The sequence below is a fragment of the Camelus bactrianus genome, chromosome 17 (genome assembly GCF_048773025.1).
Source record: "Camelus bactrianus isolate YW-2024 breed Bactrian camel chromosome 17, ASM4877302v1, whole genome shotgun sequence".
In the NCBI taxonomy this organism is placed as follows: Eukaryota; Metazoa; Chordata; class Mammalia; order Artiodactyla; family Camelidae; genus Camelus; species Camelus bactrianus.
In genome coordinates this window covers 25,230,553-25,244,796 of record NC_133555.1, presented here as the reverse complement: position 1 = coordinate 25,244,796, position 14,244 = coordinate 25,230,553, and the positions used below count along the sequence as shown (strand labels likewise).

Sequence of the window (14,244 nt, the reverse complement as noted above, 5' to 3'; positions counted from 1 at the left end):
TTGGGTCTGGGACATTGGCCTACCCTTAGCCTTTATCTTGCAGGAATTTCACCTGACTCCTCTTCCTTTTTAATGATGCCTCCAGTATAGAGGGAAAAAGCACAGCATAGTAGAAAAGCTCTGGCTCTGAAAAATTTGAGTTGAAATCCCATCTCTGCAACTGATTTGCAATTTGTGTGACTGTAGGTGAGTTTTTTGTTTGTTTTGTTTTGCTTTGTTTTTACCTCTCTGAGGTTCATTTTCTCCATTTATAAATAGGGCATGCTATCTTTCTAACTCTCAGGGCTGTTAAAAGGAACAAATGATATCATGTGCATACTCTGATAAGTTCATGCATGGAATAAGTGAATCAAGAGTTTAAAGCACCATGATTCTATCCACAGGTAATAACAAAGGGGTGGGAGGGGTGGGGGGGTGCTACAATGTTTGAACACACCTTAATTTTTCCTAATACTATGGCTTTGTTTCTTTCTTAGATACACAACTGTAGGCTGTGTAGAGTTCTAAGCAGATTATGTCAAGCTTTTCTTCCCATTTCCAACATTTTTCTGACTCTAAAAAGCTAAGCTCTGGTCATGCTTTTAATAATGACAGAACTCAGGGTAGACCAAGTTTCAAAAAATATTTCTTGCTCGGTCTAATGGTAAAAATAAACCTGATAATTTGCCTTCCTCCGATCAATTCAATGCCTAGACCTCCTCTGGATTCTTGGGCTCCTATTTCCAATGACAGATCCTCCTGTCCTCAAGCTGCCCCTTCTAGTCTCTCTTCTCTGACATGAAGTCAGGCTCCTCTTTGCCCCCACAGTAAATAAGGCAAAGACACCCCCTCCTACCTATGTTGTCCAGCTGGTGAATCTGAGTTCCTCTAGGAGAATCTAGAAGACTCTTCTCCGTTAACCAGAGGAATTAAGGAAAAACAGCTAAAGCAGGTCTTCCCTAACCCTCCCTCATCAGCAGCTTGAACTCAGCATTCAAAACCCAGAGTTTAATCAAAAGAGGAAAGGAGGCGGGGCTATTGTAATGAATACAATAGAAACAAGGAAGGAAATATAAGAAAACTGTGAAATAGTGCCATGAGCTGCCACATTCTGCATCCCCTGACTACATCTCCAAGAGGGATGGACTGGCAGTTGATGGGTGTTATAATTCCTAGCTATCATGCCTTGACTCTTCTGTGTCCCGTTATGACTCCTGTTTAAGTGACACTAAAGGGACCATTAGAACAGAAAGCACATGTCAACCACAGAAGTCCCAACTCATGAGAAAAATCAATGGTCATTCAGGGATACCTGTCCCTGACATCACTCGTCTGCCCTATTGGCCTCTCTCCCCCAAACTGATGTAACAGAAGAGGGGCCTGCTTCCCATTAGCTCATTTCCACCTCAGACTGATTCAGAGGAATGAATTACTATTGGCTCCTCTGTCTTATTAGATTGATCTACATGATACTGTCATATTTGTAGCTCGAATACTGACACTTTCATGTGACTTCACCTTACATCCTGTTTAGAGAAGCGAAGTTTCACCGTTACAAAAAACTAAAACCATTTCTATGGCTGGGCTATGCTGGCCAGAACAAAGTTATTTCAAATTCACTTACTCAAAGGCTGCATATTTTAAACTAAAACATACTTAGTGTGGCCCTTACCCTTACTGTCTACTTTTCTGACACAAGATAAATTCAGAAAACTTCTTTAGGAAACATTCGAACTGGAGCAGCAACCATCAGTCAAATGCTATACGACCATTGCACATTTACTCCATGGGAAGCATGAGAAGGCCAGAACAATAAACAAACCCCTATTTCTGTCTCTAAGGAGTAACTGATCTAGCTGAAGAAAGCGTAAAGAACAACACAGAAAAAGGTAAAGAATGAAGCAACGATATAAGAAATGTCAGAAGACAGACCATAATCATTTGCTAAATGAGTGGAATAGAAAATAAGTGCAGTGAGTCGAGAGGCAGGAGCAATCACCTAGAATCTGATTTGAGCCACTTTCCATCTAATTTAGCTCATCAATCACTACACCCTCCCACCTACTTACTGTGGGAAGTTATTACAGAAAATGAAAATCGCCTCTCTGCCTACTCATAACTCCCAGATGACGGTCCCAGAGATATATTCCCAGTAGGTCTCAGACCACGCCCTCTCATTTGTTGGCTCCATCTCAGGAAAAGATGGAAGAATGGGGACATTAATGCTGGGTGCTTTACTCTCCTCTAGATGAAGTCAGTATGATGGGGGTGGGGAGCTAATGGTATGTATCTCAGTGTAAACAGCAGCCTCCTGGCAGCTTAGCACTTAACCTAACTTTATCACATCTCTTAATTTTGAATTTCAACCTTTGTGAGCAGTTGCCAATAGCCAGAAGTGGCCATAGATATAAGTACATTATAAATACTGATTTATGTACAAGTGAAGCCATATTAACACCACACACTCACTGCCATTTCAGTAATTCCCCGCCTGCTCTCACTCACAGACTCTTCCATGGTACCCCGCTCTGCCTCTCCACTTGAGGATGGTACCTAGGCATGAACCTTGTCTCCAGTGTCCTCCGGGTAAAAGCTGCTTCCTTACCCCAGAAGCCACGACTAAATGTTCTGTAAGTGGCCGACTCTCAAGGCAGCAGCAGCCCTGGCTGCCTCAGTGCTCCCCGCATTGAAGCCATGCTAAAATGTTCCATGCAGAAATGCAGATACATTCTAAAAATAGGAGCAAGAGGGACTTTCTAAATAAATTAAATGGATCATTATCTTTCTGGGCTTAAAACCCCTCGGGGTCTTCCTGTTACACTCAGAATCAAATCTAAGCTCTCTGCCCTGACCGATGAGACCTGGGCCTTTCTGTTCCTGAAGCTCAGACCAACACTCTGGGGCTGGGCTGGAGAACAGACATCCTCACTGATCTCCTCATGGCCGGGCCTTCTCCACACCCCCTGACATATACAGAAGGCTTTCTTGAAGACCTCCCTTTCCCTCAGGCAGACGCTTAGCAAACTCAACTCTAAATGCTCCTTTTGGCTCAACCCAATTCACCTTCTCTCTCCATTTCTGTGTGCGTGTGTCTGTGTGTATTGATATATGTATATTTAGTATGCACTGTTTCATATATTTAGATGTTATGTTAGGCCACATTCCACAGAAAGCACGGCCTAAGCCAAATGCCATGTGCTTCTAATTTATCAGAGCACGTCATCTCATGGAAGCAAGAGGGAGGCCAGAGGGAAATGAGGCGGGGAAAGTGGAAAAGCAGATCCAAGGGTACATTTCTGAGCTGGCTGCCACTGTTCTCAAGCACAACTGATGGGAGGATCTTCCTAGCCCATCTTCTGAGAGGGGCCAGGTGAAGAGCAGTTTCTCAAGGCAGTCGGTCAGGTGGGAGGAGGGAGACAAATGTTATCCTCCCGCTGGCCACAGGATTGGGGGGGGCCGGTCTAAGGCACCTCAGGCCTCAGGGCAATAGGGGCATCCCTGGGGGGAGGGTGGGTGAGCGCTGATGTGAGGGAATGGGAGCAGTCACTGTAATAGCCTTTGGCCACTAGAGATAGCAGTACTGATCTGGCTCAGTAACCATGAGAGCAGCACGCATCAGCAAGCATACAAATCTGGACTGGGGCCTAACCTAAGGCTATCACAGATGGATAAGAAGACGATGACCATCTAAATGTATTGCTCAAGAATGGCAAGCATGTGACCCATAGGCTCATCACTCCCAAAGCTTGCACTCACACAAAAACAACTCCAAATTTTTAACAGTACTTTTCCCAGCTGAGCCCAGGTACAGCTTCTGAATCCTTCTCAACACAGGGCTGTAAAGAACAACTCCATCCAGTAAGACTTGATACATCGCCAGGAGAGAACACCCCAATGAAAAAGTTCTTTCCTATATGTTAACTAATTTGAGCTCTACAAATTTGCAACATTCAGTGGGGAAGGTAAAAATCACCTCTATTCTGCAGCTGGGCAACTGAGTCTTAAAGAAAGTACCTGGTGTGGAGACAGTCACACACTGTCAGAACAGAGATAAGAACGAAGATTTTCTGACTTCTAGCTATATATAAAAATCTAATATATATATACGCTATAACCTAATGACTGAGAATCATACAACTATTTTATCAATTTAACTATAGGAGGATAAATAATCGGGTTCTTAAGGCCTGTTCTCTGTTTCTTAATTTTTTTATAAATATGCATTGGAAGATGGAAAGGAGACTCTAAAAAACAGAGACACAACAGTAATACGAATAAGAATAATATAATTTTTTTTAAATTCAGATGTGGATTGTAAAGACAAAAAATACTATCAAACTAATGAAAATGATCAATTTCAGAAAGTGGAAAATGCCACAAAAGGGAAGTTTTTCCACAGCATCTTCCATCTAACCCAGCACTATAGCTCAGGAGTCAGGGTACACGACTCTCCTTGATATTTTGGGAAGAGAATACTATTCAATGATATGCTTTCCAGAAGTCAAACTCTATGTACACTCTTACACAGTAGCTCTCATCATTCTGCATTTGACACCAGCTTTACAGATTTAGCATCTCATAGTGATCCATACCTAATTTATGGTGCAAAGTTCATTTCATATAAAGTCCTGACCTTCATTGTGGTGTGATTACAAGTCAATCTGCCAATGTTCTTCTTCTTAAGCTTTGACATTTATTATAGGGAAGATGTGTCATTAATTCTACTGACCCTTCATTCCACTCCCATCCACCAAATATACTGACCCCAAAGTTCAGAGCTTTGTATATACATCTTAATAATCTGTTGTCCAATACTCGGCAAGGAAAATGTACTATCATATGGCACCAAGAACGTCTGAAGCTCTACCTAAAACTTCATGGATCCAATATTTAAGCCTTATTGGGGGTCTACTATATGCAGAGAAGAGTGCTAAAAATCCAATAGTTATCCAAATGTGTTACTCGTCCCTTTTTCTCCTTCTCAAATCCATTTTCATTCAGCCTCTTAAGTTCTCTGCTTTTCTTCAGCAGGGTTCTTCCCCCAACCCCATGTTACCCTTCTCACACTAAAACCAACCACACTATCCTTCTCTTTAGTTCTTTTCCCCCCCGCTGCTTTGAGTAGTCTGGTTGGACCAACGGCCTACAAAGCTTAGCCCTGACTTCTCCACCAATGCTCTGAAGACCAGTATTATCCTGGTATGCAGGCCATGCTCCTGCAGCATGGCGGTCCCTGCCCAGTCCTGCTTGATCCCCAGTAAAGCCTTAATCTCACACACACAAAAATAAGATATTGAAATGAATAAGATACTGCCCCTCTCCTTTAAAGTGCAATATTCCAAACTACATGATATAACCCAATGGTGGTCAAGAAATCAATTTAGAGGATTGTGACCAGAATTTTTTAAAAACCTAAAATAGAATTGAATTTAAAAATAACAGAAAATATCTCACATAGCCAGAGTGGGTATAGGTTCATGAAGCTGTCTGTGTGTGTGTGTGTGTGTGTGTGTGTGTGTGTAAGTATAAATGTATTCCTTACTGTGGTTGATCTAACAGTTTTAGTTTCCCACAGTGGGAAAACCATTACTTGAGCACATAATGATACAAAATCTATGCATGGAGAATCCCTAGAGTGACACATAATCAGCATTCAATATGCACATACTATAGCAGAAATTAGTACTAATGAGAAGTAGACCTGATGTTCAGGCAATGGTGACAACCCAAACTTTGCTTTCTAGAAGAACTCAATTTTTTTTATAATTGTTTTTTTTGGGGGGGGGGTGGATTGATTGATTGATTGATTGATTGATTGATTGATATTAACGGAGGTACTGGGGATTGAACCCAGGACCTCATGCATGCTAAGCATGTGCTCTACCACTGAGCTATACCCTCCCCCTCAAACTTTGCTTTCTAAAGTTCATATTCATCATTTTACTTCCTGTTTAAAAATCACTGTATATGCTCCCCCATCACCACAGAATATAATCCAAGTTCATTAGTATGGCAGTTGAGGACTTCCAAGCTCATATTCCAACACCTGTCACCCCGATCGCACACTCTCGTACCATAGGAAGGACTATAATCTGTGATTTGCTACTGCTGGGCCCTGGCACAAATTCTTCCTTCATATAAGAATGCCTTTCCTTCTCTAACTGACCAGTAAAGTCATAAACTCATAGCAGATGGTTTTGTTTCATCCCTCCAGCAAACGATGTCATCTTCCTTCTGGTAACATTATTCTCTTTCCTTTGAGGAACTCCTCCAAATTTCTTGTGTTCCTGGTGGTGTTGTCGTCATAACGCCCCACTGCCCATGGTCACAAGGGAAACCCTGTGATAAATATACAGTGATTGGTTGAAAAAATAAGCACATGACCTAAAGCAGAAAATTGTAACCCATCTTTGGTGCTGTGTTTTCACAACAGTCCTCAAAGACTGCTAGTCATCTACTGTGCATCAGAATCACCCAGAGGGCTTATTAAAGCAGATTATTTGGCCCCACCCCCAGAGTTTCTGTTTGGGTAAATCTGAGGTATAGTCTGTGCTTTTGCATTTCTAATATCTTCTTGAGTGTTTTAATTTCCTATTGTTGTGTTAACAAATTACCACAAACTTAGCAGCTTAATACTACACAAACGTATTCTCTTACAGTTTTGGAGGCTGGAAATCTGAAACAGGTCTCATGAGGCTAACTAACATCAAGGTGTTGGCAGGGCTGGCTCCTTCTGGAGGCTCCAGGGGAGAATCCATTCCTTGCCTCTTCCAGCTTCTAGGGGCCACCTGAGTTCCTTGGCCTGTGGCCCCTTTCTCACATCTCTTCTTTCTGTTGTCACAATTCCTGCTACTAACTCTAATCTTCCTCTTACAAGGGCCCTTTTGATTATATTGGGTCTACCTGGACAGTAGGCTACTCTCCCCATCTCAAAAGCCTTAACTTAATCACATCTGCAAAGTCTCTTCCAGGGGTTAGGATGTGCGCATGTTTGAGCCATTATGTTGCCTACCACCCCAGGTGATGCTGATCCTGACAGTCCATGGCCCACATTTTAAAAACGAATGAATGACCATCTGTATAAAAGCCAGCCTTGCAATTTACTTATTCTTTAGTCTGCTTCTGCCCTATCTCACTAGATTCAGGGTGGGCTGAGGGCTGGTTTGAATCATGGCCCTTTTGAAAATTAACTTAATTATATTTACATCCTCATTTCTGATTACCAGCATATATACCTTACAGTTAAATCTGTAGAATAGTCAAGAAAACTGAAATAATAATAGGAAAAAAATATGTGAACCTAATAGTCTGAAGTAAAAAGAGACTAATAAAATTGTCTGGATTCCTTACTGTTCAGTATAGATCTTTCCACCTATTATGCCCTTGAATCTCAAATTCTTCAATTGTTGACTGCTAGATATTGACAGTCTGACGTCCCAGATATTTCAAGTTTTTCTCTAACTAAATTTGTGTACCCAGGCCCATTCTGAGCTCCACCTCATGGGCCCTGGGTCTCAAAGATGGCTTCACCACCCACTCAAACATTAAAGCCAGAAATCTCATCAGCAATTCGAAACAGCAGCTGACATTTATTCCATCATTGCTACGGACCTAGAAATATTCTACATTCTCTAGACACTTACTCATTAGTTCTTAGAGGTCTTGTTCATTTTTATATCTCTGATAGTGCTTTGCATACAGCATGCATTCAATAAGCCTACATTGCCTGATTCATTCAGCAGACCATAAGCTCCTTGAGAGTAGGGACTGGGTCTTACTTTGTTGCCAGCATGAAACTGACATACCTCACGTGGCATTTATAGTACAATGGAAGAGAAACCAGATCATATGTGAGTAGTAGGGGTAGGGCCTGATGTCAAATTGCCTTCAGAAGCAGGCAGAACAAAAACATGTTATAGAAGGCAGCTCATAGCTCTACAAAATCCTAAACAAGGACATAAAGTTAAAATCATTTTATAGAGTCGTATCAAGAAGTCCACAGTTTAGCTGAGAAGCAATTAGACAAAGACCAAAGGTTTTCCAGGAGGTCTGACTCTTCAAAGAGATAAGGGGATTGAAATTGGGTCCTTCAAGTTCTCTTTCAGCCTCCTGATTCTAAGTGTTGAGGTATCTGTCCTTTGTTCTTGGTGATTTACTATATCTGATTGTAACTCAGGAATCAAACATTAGGCTCTGACTTCTTTTCCATCCAGATTTTAAAATCAATATCTTTACCATTTATGAAATTGTGTGATGTGCTTTGAAGACTTAAGGCATCTTAGAGAGAGAGGGAATGTCACCTTGTACTATCGTATCAATGTATTAAATAATGACTTCTTTAAAAATCAAAAGCTTGTTGCTTGAAATGCTATTAAATCATAACCTATAAAAGCAGCATACGATCGTTTTGATGGTACAAAAAGCAAACTTTAAACATAGCATATGAGAACTGTTACAATATAAGAGAAGACTGTAATCTAATTTTTTAACCAGTTATGTGCACCATGAAAGACAAAATTCTCATAAAGAATAAGTTTTACTCATCATATTTATCAGATAGATCACCAAACATGTGCCAAGGACTGTGTAACCCAGTGCTAAACAGAAGAATCCCTACCCAGATGGAGATAAAATCTAGTGGGGAGGATAGACATTAAACAAATAATCGTGAATCATTACATGTAAGAAGACAAAATAAAATGAAGGCATTCCAGAAACAATTCAACCATAGAATCAGCCATGGAACAGATTTGGGGACCAAGAGGCTCTCCAGGAGAAACAATGTTCCATCTAAGATCCTATGGATGAGTGAGAGCTGACCAGTAACACAGAGGGGAAAGAAACTTCCAGCAAGTGATCAACACACAACAAAGAAGAATAGTAGGGAATGGGTTGGGAACATTAAGGCCTGCTCAAGAATGTTCAACCCTGGATGGGGAGAGTCGACACATTTGTTTGAGCTTGATCCCTCAGAATTTTGCATTTTAAGTCTCTTGGTTCAACTTGACTTCCTAGAAAGAAGGTGCTCTTTATGAAACTGAATATATTAAGAACCTCAAGAATCTTTAATTCAATGCATCATTTAGAATATAATCATGATTGTAAATTGATACCTGATAGAAGTTTTTTTTTTTCAAATGGGCATGACTTTCTTAAAGAATTTAGGATAATTTGGTGATAAGGTAGAGATATGGAATAGGTTTTTCTACAGAAGTTCTTGGTTTATATACCCCCCAGCAATGTTGGAAGGCAGTACCTGTATTTTAGGACATCTTTACTGGGTTTGTTGCAGAGTGCACAGACAGCATGCCACATATATATGATAACACAGTTCTGACTAAGAGATCTTATTACAAGACCTTTAATCAAGCTCTTATTGCATATGAGACACTCTGCTGAGGGCTCTGCATATATTTCTCATTTAACTTTGGTGACAACGCTAGGAGGTAGGTACAATGATTATTCACAAGTTTACAGATGTGTCACCTGAAGCTCAGAGAAGTTAAATAACTCTTCAAAGATCACACAGCAAATCAGCAGTGGAGGCTCTTAACCCCTCCCCTCTGTTAATATCCAGGAAAGCTCTACTTTTGTTCAACTCTAGCCATTTTTACTGAGGGGGAGAAGAGTGTTTTTCCACCCTTTTTTGTCTCCCTGTGAATTACTATCTAGTGGTTATTGCTACAATGTTTAATAAGTGATGCATTATCACTGGATATTGGAATTAATGTCATCAGTCAGAGATAGTAAATAGAAGTTTGCATTTCTGCACTGCCTGGAGGTGGAAGCATCAATAAAAGCCCGAGGTGGGAGGAAGAGATGAATGTGCAGACTTGAATCAGAGGCAAGGGATGCAGTTTGATGTGGGGTAATAAGAAATTCTGCCTAGGCTAGCAGAGAAGCCCAATCCTTCACCACTCCTAGCCCAGCTGCTCAGATACATTTCTCCTAACATGGCTACTCTTTCCTCCATAGGGCCGGAAAATCTCACTCCTGCCCACCCCACCCCCGCAACACACACACAACTCTTGTGCATGCCCTAGGGTGCCTGGTACGCAATATTCTAGGAGCAATAGGTTGCAAGTCCCTTTGATAAAGTTTGCTTGGGGCCTAGGAATTTTAATCTACATCCACAAACTGAAGACACTTAAATTAAAAACTTCCTCCCAATTCAGCAACAACTAGGAGAGTGGCAACTGTGAATTTACAGAAATTGGCCTGCAGCCTTCCGAATGGCAAAGCAGCAGCAGATAAGAAGCAGCTTATTACTAAAGGTCTCCACATTGACCTCATGCATTAAAGCAGAACAAAGGAGCATTAATGACTGCGAGGCTTGCCATATTAGAACGAGGTGATGCTGATTAGAGAGCATCTAGTTTTGCTATTCTTGTGACACTTCTTATTTTTAAACTCCAGTATAAAAGTATGTGTTAATTTATATGATTTGTTTCACATGCTATGCTCCGGGCTGGACACATGAGATGCTCTCCCCAATCTAGTATTTCATAACGAGCAATAAACAAACAATAAACAATGACAACAAGGAAAGAATCACTTTCCAGGATCATCTGGTTAGTTCTGACATTTGGGAAATTGCTTTACTGCCAGAAGTCAATTTCTGTGATTGTGAGCAGGTTTCCACACATAAAATTAATAATGTGCTCAGTTCCCCTCCCCTCATCATTTTATCACAAGCAGATTGGATCCCTCAGCCCATAAAGTCACATTTTTCAAATAAGATCTTCTTTATAAAATACATAAAGAAATATCCTATAGAGCCCCAGAAATCTTGGAAATGCACATTTACTCATTCCTTTGCTTATTCAGTCAGTATCTGAGTGCCTACTAAGTGCCAAGCACTTTTCTAGGACTAGAGGACACAGGTTGGGTAAAACAGACAATAAGTGAGTAATTCATTAAAGAACAAAATTAGTTTGGGAGTAGCTAAGCATTAGGAAGGAAATCAAGTAAGAAGGAAATCAATCTGACAGAGAGGAGTGGTCAGGAAAAGACTCTCTGGGAAGGCGACATTTGAGCTAAGAGCTGAATGACAAGAAAGAGCCAGCCATGCAAAGATCTGAAGAGTGCTCTGGGCAGAGGGAACAGCAACACGCAAGAGACTATGACAGACACAAGCCTGGCTTGTTCAAGAAGTTCAGTGTGAACAGAGAGCAGAGGGAGGGGTGGTGGATGGGAGATAAGGTCAAGGAGGCAGGGGAGCAGACCAGGTGGGAGCCCTGCAGGCCATGGTGCAAACTTTGGATTCTATATTAATGACAAGCAGAGCCACTGAAGGTGTAAAGCCAGGGAGTGATGGGTCCCCATGTTTTTAAATCTACAGTTTTGGGGGGTTTTTTTGGTCATGGAGGAAGAAAATGGACAAAACTGTATTCCACTCAAAGATATCAGTTCCTTTTAGGTACTAACATCCTGTCTTTGCCAGTATATGTAGTGATTAAAAATGCGGTGTGGGTCAGAAAAATGTAGGTTTAAATCCTTGCTCTGCTATTAATATGCCGTATAGTCTTAGGGACTCCATTTAACTTACTAAAGACTTCATTTCTCCATGTAAAACCTATGAGAGTAATTCCTCCCAGGGTCTTGGTGAGGATTAAATGAGACATTACGCGTAATACAGAATAGCACTAGTGCCTGGCACACGGTCCGTGTTCAGGGAATAATAGCTGCTATTAGTAGTAGCATTACTATTAGAAAGAAGAGAAGGAAGGATGAGGTGAGGGAATAAGCAATTACCCAGGTCACTTAGGGTAGAATACAAACCTACCGGAGATAATATGGAGGTTTCCATCAGCATAAAGCTTCTCTATGCTCCAGGGTCCCTGGGTGAGTACTGAGCATGGTACCAGAATAGAATTTTTAAAAAACTGTAAGTAATCCAAATGCTCACAAACAGGAGGATCAATAAAATGTAGTCTGTTCATGCAAGGAAACACTCCACAGAAACAAAAAGAATAAAAAGGCACTCCTAATGGATGAACCTTACAAATATGTTTATTAAAAGAAGCTAGAAAGGAGAGGCTACATGCTGTGTAATTCCATTTATATGAAGTTCAAGAACAGGTGAAACTAATTGATGTTGACATCAAAATAGTAGTTACCCCTTGAGGGAATGTATTTGGAAAACATTTGGAAGGGGCACAAAGGAACCTGCCTGGGAGCTTTAAAAGGTTCTACACCTTGATTGGGATGGTGGTTACTCAGAGATACGTGCATGTAAAAACAACATCAAGCTGTAAACTTAAGATCAGCATACTTTATAAACTTTTACTGTTTGTATGTATGTAATACCTTAATAATGTTTGAAAATATATCATTTCAGGGGATCAGAGTTAGCTAAATAAATAAACGAATGGTGGCTGCTCTATGCAAGAGAACTCTATCCTCAGGACCACTGAGGAGCTTGTTAATTCCCAAAGCGGCTTTCCCCTTTCTCTATTAAACAGATCTACCCATTCTGTCAGCCACAGAGAAGGCAACCAACCAAAGGGAACAGAGGAAGAAAAGCGCAGGACACCTGGGAAGCATGTCAAACTGTGGCCCTGACCAACTTCTCAAAACTACTCCGGTGGACTGCCAGTACCTGCTAACACCTTATCTTTCATTTGTGCTGAATGTGTCTGTATTACATGAAAGCTCAAGGGTGCAGGGTCCCTTCTTTTCTATATTAGAAATAGACTTCGGGTACCTGGGTTCTCTGTAAAGAATAAAAATAATAACAGGAGGCTATAGAACAATTCAAGTTCAGAGAATATGTTTAAACTGCACTTTCTAGCATTTTAATAAGAGAAACTCAGAGGGCTTCCAGCATAGAAAAAGAATCCAAATGGAATTATTTCATTTTCCTGATAGAGCACCCCGACCCGCAATGCAAGAATCATTAAATCTCATCCTGTGGCATTAAAAAATGCTTTTCAGCTAAGATCAGCCAAAAATGTGCCCAGGGCACATTTTTATGACCGTATCACCATGACCTGAAATTCAGATCGTTAGACTAGCTAGAAATACATGCTTAGTAGAACAGTTCAGAGTTTTCCTCCATCTATCTCAGTAAAAAATGGTAGCAAAAGAAAGCTTATTTTCTTGGAAAAACACTATCAAATAATAAAACAATTCAGGACCAGTTTTCACAAAGTAATAACAGGCCATACATAATTGATCGCATTTAGTCTGTGTCTCTGGGTATTACAAATCATACTTACTAGCGCTTCAAACAAACAAACTTTTATTCCAGATTCAGGCTGTCCATCCTGGCACTGCCTGACACTACTTTAGCACCTTTATTGCACACTTTACTGCATTGTTCTTTAGTTGCTTCTTCAGCGAAGTTCTCACACTCCCAACAATGGTACATGTCTCTCTCTCTGTGTGTTCACTTGCTACCTCTGATGGTAGGTAAAAGGTTGATTCTTCTAGAAGTGAATTGATTTGGACTTATGCTCTCACCTCAGGCCGGCAAGGGAATACGAACTACCCTGGGAGGTAAAACACTTCCCTGTGAAATCATATCCTAACTCCCTCCATTAAAACCCTAGAACTGCACTGAAAGCAGGAGAGAAATACTAAAATCATCCCAACTCCTTGGGTTACCAAACATTGAGCAGCTGTATCTATAAAAGAAGAATAAATAATTCATTCCAAAACTCTCTTTCTTTGCACAACCCAAGGCTCACAGCACTGGTTGAAAGAGAAGGTTTGAATCAGGGCTTTGACATTTTGAGTTATACCTTGGCCACCAGAGGAACCATACACCTCTGCCTTACTTTCTCTCTGTATGCAAAGCTAAAACCCTGGAGCTGGGCTGTCCATTACAGAAGCCACAAGCCCCATGTGTCTATTTAAGCAACTGAAATGTGACGAGTTTGAAGTAAGATATGTTATGAGTATAAAATATACATAGGATTTCAAAGACTTACTACCAGAAAAAGAATGCAAAATATATCTCAATGATGTAAAAATACTGATTACATGTTGAAATGATAATATTTTAGATATATTAGGTTAAATACAATTTATTGAAATTAACTCTCCCTCATTCTTTTTACTTTTTTTTAATGTGGCTATTAATTTTTTTCATTATATAAGTGGCTCACACTGTATTTCATTTGGACAGCACTAATCTAGATCATTCTGAACTGCTCTCAGGACTAAGAGTTTCTTCTTGTGGGAATGGTCAAATACAGTCCTAACAGCGCACATCGGCATGTTTTGTATGTCGCAAAAGATGGAGAATACAGAAGATGCATC

At 40.6% G+C, this 14,244-nt stretch overlaps 1 protein-coding gene across 6 annotated transcripts in view; it reads right to left on the bottom strand.

Moving 5' to 3' along the window:
• FHIT (fragile histidine triad diadenosine triphosphatase) overlaps positions 1 to 14,244 on the bottom strand; it is a 1,253,716-nt gene that overhangs the window by 1,031,926 nt on the left and 207,546 nt on the right. Inside the window, exon 1 of one of the 6 annotated variants that reach the window (XM_074344581.1) lies at positions 11,765 to 11,787. The exons of the other annotated variants lie outside the window; for them this stretch is intronic. The gene's annotated coding sequence lies outside the window, so the exon portion shown is untranslated. Of the gene's footprint in view, positions 1 to 11,764; positions 11,788 to 14,244 lie in introns of those variants that run through there. 6 annotated transcript variants of the gene reach the window in all.